Source organism: Cynoglossus semilaevis, chromosome 9, assembly GCF_000523025.1.
Source record: "Cynoglossus semilaevis isolate Cse_v1.0 chromosome 9, Cse_v1.0, whole genome shotgun sequence".
Classification (NCBI taxonomy): Eukaryota; Metazoa; Chordata; class Actinopteri; order Pleuronectiformes; family Cynoglossidae; genus Cynoglossus; species Cynoglossus semilaevis.
In genome coordinates, this window is record NC_024315.1 from 17382844 (window position 1) to 17400432 (window position 17589).

Genomic DNA, 17589 nt, shown 5'->3' on the forward strand with positions numbered 1-17589 from the left:
TCTTCAGTGACTTCAGTGGCCAGTTGTGGACCAGGTTTGGGTTTAAAGGTGCAGTGACTCCAAGTCTATAAGTTTTGCCATCAGGTTTTTCTTGTAGCTTCAAAGCTCCTGCACCAGTTGGTTCTCAAGGATGGGTTCCAACAGAAGGACAAATATCCAATATGATTGACATTTAGCTCTTTTTAAATTTCCTCATGACACATTTCACCTATTCTCTGGCTACCTTTAAATGACTTATTTTGGGCTAACTCCAGGGCTAAGTAGTGGCTAGCGTGCTGGTTGGGTTAAATTCACTTTTTATCCTGTTTCCTCCTGCTACATCATCTACATCAGGACTCATGTCAAACTCATTTCCACCTGGGGGCCACAGCAGTTGTAAATGAAACATTGTACATCTGTAACTACCAGCAGTTGTAAATGAAACATTGTACATTTGTAACTAATATTAATATTTTTTCCATAATGTGTTACTAAATGCTTCTGCAATAGATTAATATTTAAGTTACAAACATTGATTATTGTTGTGTAGTAAAACAAAATAATTTATCAGGTTAAGAAGCTCTGCTGCATGGACTTTATTAAAGGCTTTTTAAGCTCCTCTGGGCCATACAAAATGACTTAGCGGGCCGCATTTGGCCCCTGGGCCTGGAGTTTGACACGTGATCTACATCATCAGAATCGTTAGGAGCTGAAGTCTGTCACAGATCTGAAATCCTTTTCATGTTTATTGAGATATTAGAGCGTACAATATTCAGTGCTGTGATTGGCTGTGAATGAAATGACTGGCAGCATTCAAGGACACAGACAACTGAACGGGGGGTGGGGGGGGTCTAGTATCTTTATTAGGTGGTTAGGGTGGAGTCCAGGGTGGCGTTCACTGACGCTGGTTTAGTTTATTACTTGAACAATGAGACATGAATGACAACAGGACAGAGTCCATCTTGTTGACCTCGGGCTTCCTGGAGGTCATCGACCTCTCACTCCTCTCAGGCTTGGACCAACCTGGAAACAGTTACTGCCATGTGACAAAAACAAGTGCCATCAACGGCCGGGGAACAGACTGAACAGAATTAGACGGAGTTTCATTTCACAGGAGCTTGAAGGATGGAGCGCTCGCTTTCTCTCTGTGGTGAAAACGCTACGTGTTTGTTGTTGTTTCAAGGCTCTCCAAAGAATGTGCTGGCATCCGTGTGTGTGTGTGTGTGTGTGTGTGTGTGTGGAGTTCTGGCAGAAAGGAAACTTGCAGGGGGGCTGGAGGAGTGGTGATTGGAAAGAGGGAGGTGGGGGGAGAACTGTTATTGTTTGAAAAGCGTGCAGCGGCCTTCATAACACCACATCACGGAAAGACGAGACCGAACCAGTGAAAGAGAGAGAGAGAGAGAAAGGAATTAAAAAAATCCGGCACAGCTTTGACTGATGACTTAACAGGCGAAACCGAATTTGTCTTTTGCTGGGAGACGTCAGATGCCCTGCCAAAGAGGAAGAGAGGGAGAGAGGGAGAAAGAGAGAGGAAGAGCTAAAGCTAAAACACAGCACAGATTCCGCTGCGTCTTTTCTCCTCTGCTTTAAGACGCTGGCTGAATGCTACAACATCAAAGGCCTCAGTGCTCAGAACGAACACTGTTGTTCCAGGAACCACATGAAACAGAAGGAGAGGGAGAGACGGAGGGAGCCTGGAAGAGATGGACTCACTTGTCTTTTTTTCCCCTCTTCCTTTCCTCTTTTCTTTCCTGGTACATGAATAGTGAGCAGCACAGAGGGAATAGGTTTAGGAATGGTAGAAGATTAACTCTTTCATCTCTTCATTTCAAACATCTCCCATGTCCACAGCCCCCACATTTAACCACAGTCGGAATCTCCGGGACTGACACTACAACAAAGATTTTTTTAAATGTATAACATCTCTCTCTGGAAAAGACCTTCTGACCTTGTCAGGTCAGGCCCGGGACATCAGTCTGTACTGTTAGTTTTTTACTTCTTGTATTATTGTAATTGTCTGCTGCTCACTGGCTTTTATTTTGTTAAAAAAGAAAAAACTGATCTGGAAAAAGGGAGAATTTGACCCCAAATTGGTCATTTTCTGAGTCTTCTGATTGGTCAAAGTCTCGCCTCATTGTCGTTAAGAATACCATTATCTGTAGCTGAAGCTCTCTGTGGATCTCACTTCTTCATCTGACTGAGACCACCCAGGAGCAGCAAGTCACTTCTCACCTTCACTCTGTGTGTGGGGCTGAGGGCTGAGGGCTGAGGGGGTGTTTCTGTCTCCCACCATCTGGGCCCAGTTTGGAGAGATTTTCTGTAAAATTCCCAGTCACACTGTGGCAGACTTCCACTGTGGAGAAGCCCCACCTGAAGAACTCCACTCCTGCTGCTGCTGCTCTACTCCAGATGCTCAAAGAAGACTCTGGCTTCACAGCTTCAGGCACTGGAACTGTTTCTGACCTACATGGGCGTCATAGAACTCATATTCTTTTCCAAAAAGGTGAAGAAAAAGAAAACATTTCCACACAAAGCCAACTGTAGTTAGGTTCAGTGCTGTAGACCTGATGAGAACACACACACACACACACACACTTTGTGTCCCACAATGGACTGGACTTTCATTTTAGCAATATTTTCATTGATGTAGCTGCAGGAACAGGCCACACGGCGGAGGATGTAGTGAACGTGTTTGATAACAACTAGAAGGTCAGTGGTTTGATGGTTCAATCCCTGGTTTTCTGTGTGTGTGTGTGTGTGTGCGTGGGTTTAGTGAAGGAGTTTTTAATTTTCCTCTTCTTACTCTGTGAAGTTAAGGTCACATGATCAGATTTTTGCCTGATTTGACACAATCTTCTGAGTCACGCAAAGTCCGCCTGGTCAGGTCGAGTCACTGAGCCACTGAGCCACTGTTTGTATGAAGTATACTGATGTTTTATTTGCTCCATCATCAGATGCAGTCGTTAACTGTGTGATCAACAGCCTTTGTTAGTGAGTACTCACTGTCAAAGTTGTGTACTGGCTCCCCAGCTGTACTGCAGTACAGTGTCGACATGGAAAAAACAACAGGGTTTTTACAGCAGTGTCACGGCCCATCGTCTCCCTCTCTCTCCCCCTCTCTCCCTCTTCCCCTTTGTACAGCAGATAGAATCACTGCAGTTGCTCAAAGGCCTTTTCTTCGTCCAGCCTGGAACTCCACACATGACCGTATATATTTACTCATGCTGTAGCTGTCAGGTCGAGTGTCACACTCACACACTCACTCACACACACACACACACTCACACTCACACACAGTCTCCATTCATGCCGGACTCTTCCGTGGCCGTCGTGCCTTCACTTGACCTGTGCTCTTGACTTTGCTCCGTGTCTGGCAGCGCCGGGCTCTGATGTCGCTGACATCATCCGTCACAATGAGTCCACTGCCACCTCTCTGTCTACTGTCCACTGTTCGTCTGACAATGAGTGGCCTTGTGTGAGCAGAGGGTGGCGCTGGCACGGCACGCTCCGTCTGTAAATGATGAAAGAGGTGGAGGGAGCGGAGCTGAAAGCAGCAGCCTTGTCCTGGTTGAGCGTGCTGGACGCCAAAATGACGGGAAGACGCCTCTGTCTCCGGACAGTCACGTCTGTGATCTGTGGATAAGGAATGTGTTTGAAGCAGGAATTTGAATAACGTTTCATATATATCTGGTCTCTGTTGTTTTCTCCGTCAGTTTGTGCGTCAACGTTAAGACACGGATGTAATAATTCAAGAGTTTGGACACATGAAGAATTTTGATTGGACGTCAGATTCCTCTGTGTAAATGTTTAAAAAAAAAGAAAACCTCTGTTGCTTCAACATTTTTAATGATGCTGCCTTTTTCACTAACAATGTGATTCTCCTTTGGTCATGAGCTTGTGTTGTAGGATTTGATCTTTTCCTGTAGCAGTTCAGAGACAAACACGATCTGATTGGTTGTTGAAGTTCTGGATCTGTCTGTCCTGTGGTTCTCACATTAACGTTTCTCAGATGATCACTGCAACCAAACCCAGAATAGGTGATTCAGGATTTTGTACAGTTGACATGTGGATCTACAGCTGCTTCCATTGGTCAGGTTACGTGTTTTTAGCTAGTTTGAATCATCAGAAAAGCCTTAGACAGATGTTTGTTACTGTAGTGTTTATTTAGTGCTAACCACACAGTTCAAAGTGTCGTTATTATTGTTGTTCTTGTATTCTGACTGATATGACGCCTTCCTGTGGACAAGCAGATGACTGCAGATACACTTTAGGTTTCTCGGAATACCACAGGGATGCATATTCGGAACCAGTTTCTTTTCTGCTTTATGAAACTGACCACTACTGAGCATGGAGCTAAAACAATTTGTTTTCTTCAGGAAGCCTTGAATCAGGTGGTTACTCTAAGACTTTGGCTGTTTGTGTTGTCCAATTCACTTGCTGTTGTAACTAACCTTCGGCTCTAGTCCTGTTTTGGTTCTCCTGTGTCACACGTTATCCTTTTGGCTAATTCCTCTTAAGGCATTTTGCTGTCCACCTCTCACCTGAGTAATTCTTCTCACTCATGTTCACATGAAGTTTTCTGACTACCTAAAGATCATGATCTTGAAGGTTCTAAGCTCCTAAGCAGGAATCTTAAGAAGTCTGATTCACTTCAGTGGGAGAGTATTTTTAGCCTGGACTGACTGTGTCTCTGAGGCAGATGTGTCATCTATCTTCTATGACGTGTTCTTTCAGAGCTTGGTGTATGTTTTGATTTTATATGTACCTTTGATCACGTCTATACACTTGGACATTTCAAGGTTTTTTTGTGATGTAAATCCAAACATCCTATGGCCTGGAGTCCTTTTCAAAGAACGGCAGACAGTGAAAACAGGCCTAGAGGGAGATCTTTTTTATCTTCTTTTTTTTTTTTTTGGAATCCACCATAGGTATGACAGAGACAAAGCTTTTTCTTTTCTTTCTTACCGTCACACCATACGTCCCATTTTCCTACTTTTCTTTTCTATCAAATGTCATGTGTTTCATGTGGCGGCTTTTGTAGCGTCTACCACCGGCGATTTAGGCTCTGCTGCGGCAAAGCAAACTTTGTGACTTTTTCATATCTCACTGAGTGCTTTCTGACAAGTTTTCTGTCAATCACACATTGTTTTTGTATTTTACTCTCTCTCTCGCTCTACAGCAGCAAAAGCATATTTTCCACGCCATCAATTGATTATCATACTTCAGGCCCCGTGTCGTCAGGCAAAACTTTCTTTTTATTTCTTTTTTTTTTCCCTGCAGTCTTTCAAGCAGCAGCTGTCAGTCACATAAAACACTCAACACACTGTGTGCCAGACTCAGTTAAATTGGAGCTCAGTGCAGCCACTATATATAGATAAAATGTCACTTCTTTCAAGAGACAAGTCTCCGTCAATACAGAGCGCTTTATCACAGGCGAAATGACTCTGAATGTGGAAAAGATGAAATGATAAATCTCCCTTCTTCCATTTTGTGCTTGAAAGAGACAGAGAAGGTGGATAGAAGTGTTTAAGGAGCTGTGCTTTTAGATCTGCCCGTCCATCAGCCAAAACCAAGAGCGCCTCCTGATGCTTCGATCGTTAGGCGTCCTCAAAGCGTCTCCACGTCTCTTTGTTATGGTCGACTGTGTCGATTAAAAAGGGGGGGGGGGCTGATATCATTTATTTATTTTGCGGCAAAGTGTGAGAATGAAAAGGATTCGGGAGCTTAGCATTCCTTTTTGTCAAACTCTGGAGGTGCAGCGACGAAGTCAGCTTTCCTTTGAGAGACAAGCTTTTAAAACTGAAAAGAAAAGAAGAAGAAAAATGATTTGAAGTGAAAGTTTTTGCTGTGCACATTTTCTTTTTTGAAAGGCCCAGCGTTGATGTTTGAGATGAAATGAACAGTCTGCAGACTTTATTAAAGTTGTCTTTCAACTCGGGGCAACGCTTCAGAGGAGGAGTCTGTCCAACAATGTGTAGATGAAGGAAGGCACAGATATATCACACACACGCACACGCACACACACACACACACACACACATGCAGCTCCATGGATACACACACTGTTAGGATTCAGTGTGTATTTAATCAACCTGACTTCAATCATCAGCAGATAGTGTCTCGCCTCAACCTGACTTAAAATCACACTTTTCTTCCTGTTAGCTTAACTCCTAACTCCTGCTCAGACCAGGGGCTTGACCTTCTACTGCTCCATTACGCACAGCCAGAGAAACGAGTTTCTGGCTGATTAACTGCTGCTGTTGGTCACCATGTGGACCAGACCTACAGGTGCAAACACTAACATTCTGAATGTGGACGTAAAGACGGTGTGGGTCCACAGGTCCTCTGGTACAGGACACTTTGATCTAAAGCTTATAAATACGTATCATCTGCATCATCTTCAACATCCTCTGCATGTCTCTCTCTCTCTCTCTCTCTCCCTCTCTCACTATCTGATTCTTCTACACGCCTCCTTTCCTTTCCTACGGCACCAGGCGTTTTCTTTTTTCCCCTCTCTCCTGTTTTCAAATAGTCAGTCCTGTTGCGAGGTTCCTCTCAGAAGTTGAAAAGTTCTTTTCAGGCCTGAAGTTTTCACCGTCTTCTGGCGAGATGAATATCGTCGGGACAAAGCCGGCAGAGGAAAAGGCTTTTGACGAGACTTCAGAAGAACCAGGAGCTCGTCCTGTCTCTTTTTCTTTTGCAGTTTTCCCCGTAACTGGCTTTCTCACGTGGCGGCTAAAAAGACGGCGTATCAAATGCAAACCGAGAAGCGGCGGTCTTTCAAGATACATCAGTAGGGCCCTGCTGGAGATGCTGCTGCTTAGGTTTTTCACAGCTTTTGAGAGAAATAGGGAAATTGCTTGAGTCTGTCTTTGTGTTATCAGAGCTGCTGACAGTAAGTTCATGTTCTGTATCTGCAGAAAGACGACGCCGTGGAAACATGACCTGGAGTAAAACCGATAAAAAAAACCTCAGTTTGTCATGTGGCGAGTATGACAAGTAATTTACTGCTGTCGCTGATCAATAGTTCCTGTTAGACACTGCTGAGCTGAGGCCTTTGTTCTAGTTCTACTTTTAGGTGATTTGTGTGTGTGTAAATGCAGAGCTCTTCCATTCAGTGAACAGTAACTGAGTTGTTCTAAAGAGATCACTTCCACCCACAGTACGCTGGACGCACAATCATCTTTTACACTTGAATTCCATCTCCCAGGTTTTCATTTGCCCCTGGTGATGTCACGTCTCGCACCAGACTCCCATGATCCTTCTACCAGCCCGTGGATACTCAGTCAGGTCAACGGGTAAATCAGCATGTTGAGGTCTACGGTCTTTAGCTACCTACAGTCACTCAACATTTGTTGTTGTTTTTATTTGTGATTAGCTTCAGCCCCTGAGTGTGAGCTTCTTCTACAGAACTACAGGCTGCAAAACCAAAGAAATGTACACTGACCACCCGGTCACCAGGGGGGGCTAATCTACGGTTCATCTCTATAAAAACCCTTCTTTGTACCTCGGCCTTTGTAGTCTGTCAGCCAGGCCTCTCATTCATAAAACAATGTGTGAATTAGCATCATTTCAGCCTCATGGTCGAAGGTAATTATGGTTTCAAACAACCCAAATGCCAGAACCGTTTGTTTTTGTTGCCCACAGGCCAGAGCTGGTACTGTCTGGACAATGTGTGTTGACCATGGCTGGAGGGCTGGTGGTTTAACACGTTCAAGAAGCACGTCGCGGGGCAAAATCACGGGGCGGCCTGAAGAAAAACCTGAAATAGCTGAAAGTGGACCTCAGAGCAAATAATGTCTGCGGGCCTCCGTCAACTGTCATGTTTATGCATTGTAAATTGTGCGGAGGAATGCTCTAACATTGTGCGGTGTGTGTATTTCAAGGCTTTGAACGCCGAGCGGTATCTGAATTTCACCCACATGACCGCAGGCTTTTTTTTCTCTCTCCTGCCTTTTGACTGAAATATCATTTAGATTCCAAAGAGGATTAAAAAAGACTTTTAGCTTTTCTGAGGCTGCCCAAAGAATTCCATTTGAAGCCATTTCCAAACTTCTTCACTGCGTTTCAAAACCACTGCTGCTCTGATTCTCACTCTCCTGTGCAGAGGTTGTCTTTGGTGATGTCACTTTTTATTACACACCATGGTCTAAATCCACCGAAGATGTTTTATAATCCACCAATCTGTCAGCATAGCGCAGTAACAACACAGTACTTTATACAAGCATACAGACAAATGAGTTCAACTTCAGGTGGAGGATTAGATCTAATCCTGTCACATGTGTCAGAGTGGAACAGGTGTGAACACACCCAAGCACCGATGAGTACCAGTGCCGAGACGTTTTTGTTGTACCTGGAGCAGTGACTTCAACTGGACTGATTTCTCCTCATTTTGTTTTTTGTTTTGTTTTTTTATTCTACGTTACTCATTATTTCTCAGCCTGTTCTGTGTAAATATCCTTAACAAACCTTTAGCTAACAGTTAGCAGCCTCCCTGAAATGTATACAATATGACTTCCCTTTTTGTGCTAATATTTCTTGTTTGACTAAACAAGAAAAATTAGCTAACTTTTAGTCATATCCAGGGTTATTTTATGTTAGCTTTTGATTTCCCTTTTGAGCAATCACGGAACTATTACCTGGGGTGTTTTGTGTGGCAGGTTCAAATCCCACCTCCAGTAAAAGTGTGGCCTGCTGGTCCAGTATGTCCTGGGGTTAAATTCCTTCCTGGGATTAACAACTGGTCAGTAGTTTTTAGTTGAATGTTTCTCCAGCTAAGACTTTTCTGATCAAACCTTTAACTCTAAACTGACCACAGGTGTGAATGATTCTCACTTGGTTCAAGTCTATGAATAGTTAGGCATTAGAACAGGGGTGCTCAAAGTGAGGGGCGCAAAGCCAACACAGGCAGAGAGCAGGGGCTAACAATTTTTTAATTTTATTTTTTTGTGCCTTGGTGTCAACATTGCACAGATTTGTAAATGTTGTGTTTTAGATTCTCCCGAGTTTTAAATGAACTGATGTAGAATTATTGTATTCCATGTAGAGGCGCCGACTTACAGAATGATTTTGTACACCAATATTTTTGACCTATATCCTCAGTCGCTGACCTAATTCAGTTTCATAATCAGCTGAAAGTATTTCTAGTCTGATCACAGTTTTGTGCTGATCCAGTGCCAAAGGTAGATCAGGAACTCAGGAGGGTTTTTGGCAGTTGGGCAGTTGCAGCACCGGTTATCTCGTCCCCGGAATTATTCTTATTTGTAACGCGCCTCGTTTGATCGGTGGCCTAAATGAAAAACAAAACCCTGGTCTGAAATCCTTTTCATCCAGAGAGCTTTCAAAGAGACCGACTGCAGACGTGGTGAAGCCAGCGGTCATGTGACTGAAGTCACACCCAGTGTGAGAAGCTCAACAGGTTGAGTTAGTGTTTCACACAGGTGAAGTCTCAGACGTGTTTGTCTTTCACCTTGGTAACATGCCCCGATGTCACAACAAAGGGTTTTTCACTTGACTTCTAACTGTTGTTTCATTAAGAGCAGTGTTAAATGATGAGTCTGTCAAGGCAGATGTTTGGGTTACTTTTCAATTTCCCCGTTGTGGGACGAATATATCACATCCTAGTCTTCTGACTTGAAGAAAGTTCTGGACTGTGGCTGCTGAGCTGTACAAATAACTGGACCTTTTCATTTCTTAGGGCCAAACAAAACAGCTTGGCGGTCCACATTTGGCCCTCGGTTCTTAAGTTTGACACATATGGTCCAGAAGGTGGACATTTCCCAGTCTCACCCCAGCCTCGTCCTCTGTCCATATACTCTTTTCTTTTTTTTCGAGGTTGTTTACGGTTATACCTATGCTCTGTGTTATTTTAGTTGTTGACACAGCTCCACAAACAGGCCTAGCATATGTACTACAGAGATCAGAGTCATATTCAGCGGCTCAGTTCAGTCACTGAGTTTTCCTGTGCATTCGTGTAAATACTCCGTATCCAGAGGCTACTGCAGTAGTACTCGCTGCGTAAACAGGGCCTGAATGTCTGAAGTGGAGTTTCCTCTCACTTGTCCACTTCACCTCCCTCCCCCCCCCCCCCCTCCCCCCTTTACAACCTGGAGGTGCAATAGAAGAACAACATAGGGGCAATAATGGAGAGGAGGGCAGGAAGGGAATGTGCAAACAGATCCAGCCTCTCTGAGGTGCTGCTGCCCCACGGGCCATTTTTACAGGGCTCAGCCTCACATGGAATTTGCAGGAAGCTGTCTTTGATGGTGTGGCCCTGCAGCTAAACTGCAAGGACACAAACGTATGTTTTTGTCCCACAACTGGACACGAACAGGCTAAGAAACGGGTGTCATCTTCCACATTGTCGGACGCTGCGGGGCGTCAGGAAGTCTGGGTTTGTTTTCGCTGCTTGTTCTGATCATCTGAGAAGAGAGTGACAGCAGTGAAGACACGTCCAGCGCTTCAAACTCCTGATGGTGATGCAGAAATGTCCCTTTGTCTGAATTAGATGAGTTTCAGCTGCACGACAAGCCGTTCTTTTAGAGCCTGAGGACTCACACTCGTTGAGCTGTGTCCAGTAAATATTTGGTATTATTCAGAGGGCCAGCCAAACTTCCTGCATCTGTTTACTAAAATGGGTTTGACCTTCATCTGTTGTTGATGCATAAATGACTGATGAGGGAAACTTAACTGACTGACTAAAAAGTCCAATTGGAATATGGAGTTAGCCACCTCTGGCAATCACTGGTACTGCACATATAATTTTTTGCATGATTGCTGGAGTTTTAGGGACTGATTTTTATTCTTTTGTTTTCATGACAGAAACAGAAAACTCCAAACATCTGTTTTTCTTTTGTGTGTTTTTCATACACTTCTAGGTAAATCAGCAGTGTGTGTGCCTGGGTTGCAGAGCGAATTGTTGTTGTTTTTGTTTGTTTGACTCCTTGGACAGAGACACAGTGTGAGACATTAAAAACAGCAGGCAAAAAGAAAAATAAAGATTTTTACTGTAAATCCCTAAAATCCCTGCCGTGTCTATGAATGATTGTTTAGTGTTGGGTTTGTGTCAGAGAGCCTCACTGCAGCGCTGGGCTGTCACACATACATCACATGTATGGTTAGTGAGTTAGTTAGTTTATGACTAACTTGTGAGAGGAGGGCGTGATGAAGGACGTCTGCAGACTGGGATCAAAGTACAAACGCTGTTTAAAAGATAAAGACAATAAAATCCAGACTGAGACAAAAAAAAAAATCATCACCGAGACAGGAGACAGAGGAGAAGGACAAATGAAGTAAAAAGTGAAACACAGAAAAATACGGAGTCCAGATAGTGTTGGAGGTCAGATGTTAATCCCTGCAGTAGCAGTGAGCTGCTAGGTGCTCCTCCATAAATCAGCCTTTGGATGAAATACCAGCGGGAGCCAAAGGTCAAAGGAGAAAATTAGCAGCTGTCTTTTCCTCTGCTTTCATGTTAGCCGCAGGGCTAATCGCCAAGTGCACCATCAGCCTCATTTCCACTTTAAAACAAACTCCCCGACAGACTGGGGTGTGTGGGTGTGTGTGTGTGTGTGTGGGGGGGGGGGGGGGGGGTGTTTGCCCACTTACATTTTATGGCACTGGACTTTTTATTCTGGGAGAAAATTCAGTGTGTGCAGCAGTGACCAGCAGTGACCAGCAGTGGCCTTCCTCTCACACATTTGTTCTGATCCTTGTTGATCTTCTGTTTTATTTATGCTCCTTTATTAGACAAAAATGTTCTGACACCAAACATTGTCTGCAGAGTGTTGCAAAAATCCAATTCATAATAATAAAGAAGAAGAATAATGATATATAATATATATATAAATAAATATTATTTTATATTTAACAAACAACAATTCAAATTACTTTTTTGATAGTCTTTGCGCCCTAATAATTAAACTGTAAATCCTAAAATCCATCCATCCATTCCACTGCAGATGAATCAGATTTCACAGTGAACTTCAATTCTTAATCAAATTAGAATAATGCAGTAATATCAATCAATGTTTACCTCAAGTTCTTCTTGTACTTTTCTCTGTTTCACTTTATCTCTCTTTATTTTTTCCTACCACTTGTCAGTGCAGTGAGACTCACACAGCCTCAGTTCTCTGTTTGCCGTCTCCTTTGCCTTTCTGCTGTGCAGTGTGTTTTTGAAACTCGGCCTCCCGCTCTCACCCTCCCTCCCTCGCCGTCTCACCCTCTTCTTCTGCACACCTGCTGAGTAGCTGCACGACATTGGAAACATTCCACAACAGGGTCAAAACACGTTTATCTTTGACTTTTGGATGTGGATTCAGAAACTCTCTCAGGAATAAAGGGACATTACGCAGCTGGTCAGAACCCGGGTCGTGGATCACATCATCTCTGCTGCTGCTGTGTCCACAACTTCCTTTAGTCACAGCAGGTGGGTCCAACGCCGCGTCTTGTAAAAATACCATGACCTCAGAGAATAAAGAGCTTCATCATACGCAGGCTATTTTCAACCCCTTTGTCCTGTATTCACCAGAGAAGAAGAGAACACAGTGAGCTGGTCTGGAGCAGCAACATAAAAGCAAACGTAGGAGTGAGAAAAAGCAGAGCAGGGGATTTTCATCACTAAAAAAAGGTTTCAGGGAAATTTCTGTTGGTTTTAAGGACATTTTTGTCAAACTCCCTTTTATTAAACTCAGCTGTAGCTTCTCAGAACCAACCTGTAGCTTCTCTGACGAGCTGGACATTTGAGCTGTTGGCTTCTTAGTTTTCTTAGTTTTATTCCTCTTAATGTGTTTAACATTTAGTATAAACAGAGAAAGCATTAGGGAGACGTGTCAGAAATGTTAAGATTTGGAGAATGAAGTCTTAAACATATAAGATTAACAAGATGAATGTTTAGATCAGATCAGATTGGATCGGATTGACTGAAATATATTGATTCCACGCTGAGGAAATTGTTGTGTTTTAGTAACACAGAAGTAAAGACTATACTATATATGCCTGTTATAAAAGTTTTAATAAAAAAAAGAGTTGAAGAGAATAACAAGAATAACAATTACGAGACTGAATTCAAAATTGTACAAGGAAAATAGAAGCATTATCAGAATAACAGGTCAAAAATTCAGAAGAAACAAATGTCCAAAAATGTGTTAAAAGTCCTAATTTTTCACATAAACTCACAACTTTATTCTCGTGGGATTTTTCTTTGACTATTTTTTTTCATAAATCTACTACTTTTTTGTAGTAGATTTTTTTGTAGACTTTTCCAGCTTGTTCTTCAGCTCACCGCTGGTGGATGAACGGTGCTCAGGTTTTAACAAAGATAAATTGAAGAGTTTTTGGTTCCTGGTCTCTGTTCCAACCCTGTCAGAATTCCTAGGAAACAATTGTTGTTTGTTGTCTCCTTTCTGGTTGAATGTATGTTCACAGAGACACAAATATAAACTCAGAGTTTTACTGCAGTGCTGTTTATATTTGTGGGTTTTTTTCTTCTTCTTCTTCTTTTCATCTTTAAAACTCTGTGTTTGTTTTCCCCTAAAACAATTGCACAACCCAGTCAAATGACAACTTCCCTTTTTGGGCCGTGAAGTTTTTCCTCATTACATGTTGTTTATACACATGAGTCATTGTGGCTTCGCTCTGAAAATGACAGAAATTCTCCTTTGAAATGTGCCCTGTTTTGTAATTGCAGCTTCTGATTTAGTACGAGATAGTTTGGATGGGGGGGCTGTCAAAGAGTGTGAGGCACAAGTTGAAAAGTCTATGACTCACACCAAAACCACCGGAGTCTACACAAGTACTCATTAAGTTCCCTTCAAAATTCGAGCTATGCTGTTGTTGTTGTCAAGTTTGTAGACTTTGAACCTGCTGTAGGTCCGTGAAGGAAACGGTCCGGACGGACGGAGGAACGGCAGCAGAACGGCCGCAGGTGTGTGTCAGAACCATGTCGAGAACACTGCACACGCATGTGATGTGTGTGAAGAACCATAAGAAAATGACATCATCAACATGAACGTTACATGACATTTTCATGACTTATAACATGAGCACAGATGATTGACAAAGGAAAAGGAAAGGAAAATTACAAAGAAGGAAAACACTTAAATACTTTGTTTCAGATCATTTTCAAGGAACTTTATTTTTATTTACTTCTTGTAAAGTCCCAACTATTAAAAAAAACTATAAGGATGAAGGACATCACTACTTTAGGACTAGAAAAATAATAATAATAAAAAAAGTAACAGTGACAGTTCTTTACTCACACATTAAAGTTCTTAAAAGTTATCTTAAATTTCTTTTCTTTCTGGCTCTGTAATTACTCACCTGGGACTGCTGTCATCACTTGTCTCAGCCAATAAGAGCATTAGGGGCGGGGCTGGGACTGCTGCAGCTCCTACTTGAACAGAAAATCGTCTAGAACATAAAAACACTTTATCCAGGAAGGTTAAGTGAAAACAAAACAAAGTTTGTACAGCAAAGTTGAATAATGAAGTACTTTGAAGAATCACTTTAATGCAGTACTCCAACAAAACACTTCTGGCTTTGTTGACGTTGCTCTTTTGTTCGTACAGCAGTGAAAGTTTAGATTAAAGTGTTCAAAACACCACTTTTGATTTCATTCAGAATTGCTGGTTCAAATCCTGCCCTTGCAGTTGTGTGTTGAGCAAGCAGGTAAAAATGTTCTTGCTCCATAGCTGCTCCAGAGAGCGCCCGCTGCTCCACAGGACAAGTTCTATTATATCTACATTATCCAACAAAAGAGAACAAAATCAGCCAATATAAAAATACTTGTTCAGTCAAATAGAATTTCTACTGTGCTCTGAAGAATCTGGATTACCTTCTACTCGCCACTAGGGGACATCACATACTGCTGTAGCAGACTTTGTTGGTGTTGGTTTTTAGGTGCAGTTTGAATCTTTTCATCTCGTCCTCATCTCTTTTTCATCATTGTTTCCCCAACAACCGTTCACAGTTGAATTTACGACACAGCCTGGTCTCCCGCTGCCGACTCCTCCAGGAGTCAACAGTAGGACTGGACCTGAGATCAAGGAGGATCATTTGTTTACCTTATCAGTGTGTGGATTTACTGCCAGGCCTCAAACCAGACACTGTCAGCTGCTGTCAGTTTGACCCCAGGCTACGATTGGTTCAGGTGTCGTTCAGCTCCTAACACACTCGAATCTGACGGAGAGTCAACGGTTCTTTTCTTTACATTTTACTCACAATTATTGTTTGAGCAGAAACCAGGAAAATGATGAAGTTTCAGAGGAAATACATCACACACACACACACACACACGTTCACATCAATGTTATTTTATTAATGCTATTTTATACTGCATTTACTTCCTTTTCACTCCACTGCTTCCATATACTGTAATATTTTGTTTGTTTATTTTGGCTGTTTATCTGTAGACTTTTAGTAATAAGGTATTGTCAAGTTAGCAGTTACTTTGAGAACCTTCAAGTTCAGAGTATTATTTCCTTTTACTAAGGTTTTAGGTTTTAGAACGACCTGAAGGTAAATAACTCAGACAGATGATACGACTCTAGAAGTTTTACAACTTTTGGAGTTCTGGAATACATGTGTTTATTCTAATAAAATAGGCTTTTCTCTACAACTCCTCAGCAGCATCTGTCTGAGAACAGTCCGTGTGTAGTTGGGTTTGGTTTTTTTTTGTATTTTTTTTTTGTATTTTTGTCAAAAAGTCATGGTTGTCTGATATATGGTATATATTGTTTTGTATTGATTATAAAATGTATTTTTTAATGTTTCTGTTCCAAATGACCTTAAACTCACACACAGACACAGGTAAATATTTTTGTCACTGTGTCACACCTTAGAAAGACCCAACCCGCCCTCTGTTCACACTCTACAGCTCTGCAAACACTGGTTCTCATCAGATCAGGGTTCCAGAGCCCAAACGGATTAGACCAAGTAGAACAGGCTTTGTTTCTTTACATTATTAAACTTTTAAGCCACCAAAAAACAGGATTGTAGAGAAAAAAAGGGGGGGGGGTATTCATCTAAAGTGCACCACCACCACCAATCCCTCTCTCATGTTTCAAAAGATGACTGTTCAATTTGGCTCCCTTCTTTAAAGCCATCTTTAAAGCCGTCCTGACTGTTGTCACCCGTGGTTAATTTAGACTTTAGTCCAAATCTGAAATTAAAGTTTATTTTCTCAAATTGCTCCTTTTAAAGGCACAGCTCCTAATAAGCCATAACAAGCAGCTGAATGGCTGCCTTCTCCTGCTCTTAAGGGTGTTACGCACCATGTCCAACTTCAAAGCCCGTCTTAAGCCCCCACTTTAATTGTATCTTCTTCAGGCCTGTCTGCCCGACTGCCATCTGATTCTGCTGACAACTGCACTCCTTCATGCTCAGTCGTCTATCTCTCATTCCTTCCCTCTTTCTCCATCTGTCATGGCAGATATTACCACCCCCCCACTGCTCCTCTCTCATGTTTCCCCCCTTCCTTTAGCTCTTCTTAAGTCACTCAGCTACAAGTGTCAGCTAAAGCGCAAGCTCTAAATTACTTTCTTTGATGAGCGTTGACATCCAACGCTCACCACTCTGCTCAGGAAAAACAGAGAAATCGTATTTGTGCGTCTTTCCTCTCAGCATCTCTCTTCCTTTCTTCATGTTGCCTTTCTGGCTTTCCAGTCATATTTACAAACGCCTCGACTAAAAACCTTTTAACAGAGCTAGAGTGACACACCAGCAGAAGCTGGTTTAAATAAACCAAGTGTCAAACCAGTCAAGACCAGTGTGGACTGCAGGCAGGCCGGTCCTGAACGTCAACTATCTGTTAGAGAAATAAAACTAAAATACGTAGGTCAAATTCTAATATATCAAGATTACCTGCAATATGAACCAGTGAACCCCCGCCCCCTATTTTTGATTTTTAGTAGCAGAAGTTCAATCCCTGACTCTCATTTGCCCTTGGAGCCTGAAACAAGGGTCCTTACTCACTACCTACCGCCTTTCTAGGTCTCGGGTTTTGTACCGGCAACTTCAGTAAGAAGCCTGATCCTCTAATGACTGGTTTGTGGACTTTTATCTTACTTTACCTCACATCAGGTTTGTCCATGTCAGTTTCTAAATGTGTTCATGATTATTAACTTTTCAGGGTCCTGATTTATTTTATTTTTATTTTGTATTTTTGTGTTTATTTCTTTCTTTTCTGTCTACGCTGACAAACATTCATGCTTCTCCCCATATGTTCTTTAATTTGCCATTGTCCCCCAGATATTCCTCGCTCAGGCTTGAGATAAAGGGATAATCACTTCAAAGGGAGGCTGGGGGGTGTGGTGGGGGGTGACTGTCCCCTCCCTCCCAGCTGAAAGGAGAAGTGGACAATACGCTAATTGAGAGGGAGAACTGATCACAGGGTCTGTTCAAAGGGGAGCCTGGTCACGCCCCCTCCCCCTCCTCCGCCCCCCCAACACACTTAATTTTATTAGTGTTTATAGTGATGCTTCAGACAAAATTATCACTCAAACCCACCGCAGCCTTTGAACTCCAAAATATTGGGTTATTTGCAATTATCCACCCTCTCCTCTCACTTTTTGCTGCTGTGCTATTTGAGGTCATGAGTGTGATTTGAGTGAGTGA

The 17589-nt window shown here is 42.5% G+C and overlaps 1 long non-coding RNA gene across 1 annotated transcript; it reads left to right on the forward strand.

Annotated features, from left to right (window-relative positions):
- The first annotated feature begins 12069 nt into the window (after positions 1–12069).
- LOC112487481 (uncharacterized) lies at positions 12070–14042 on the forward strand. Its single transcript, XR_003050591.1, has 2 exons — positions 12070–12403; positions 12506–14042. It is a non-coding gene; the product is annotated as an uncharacterized LOC112487481 (long non-coding RNA).
- Positions 14043–17589: the final 3547 nt, after the last annotated feature.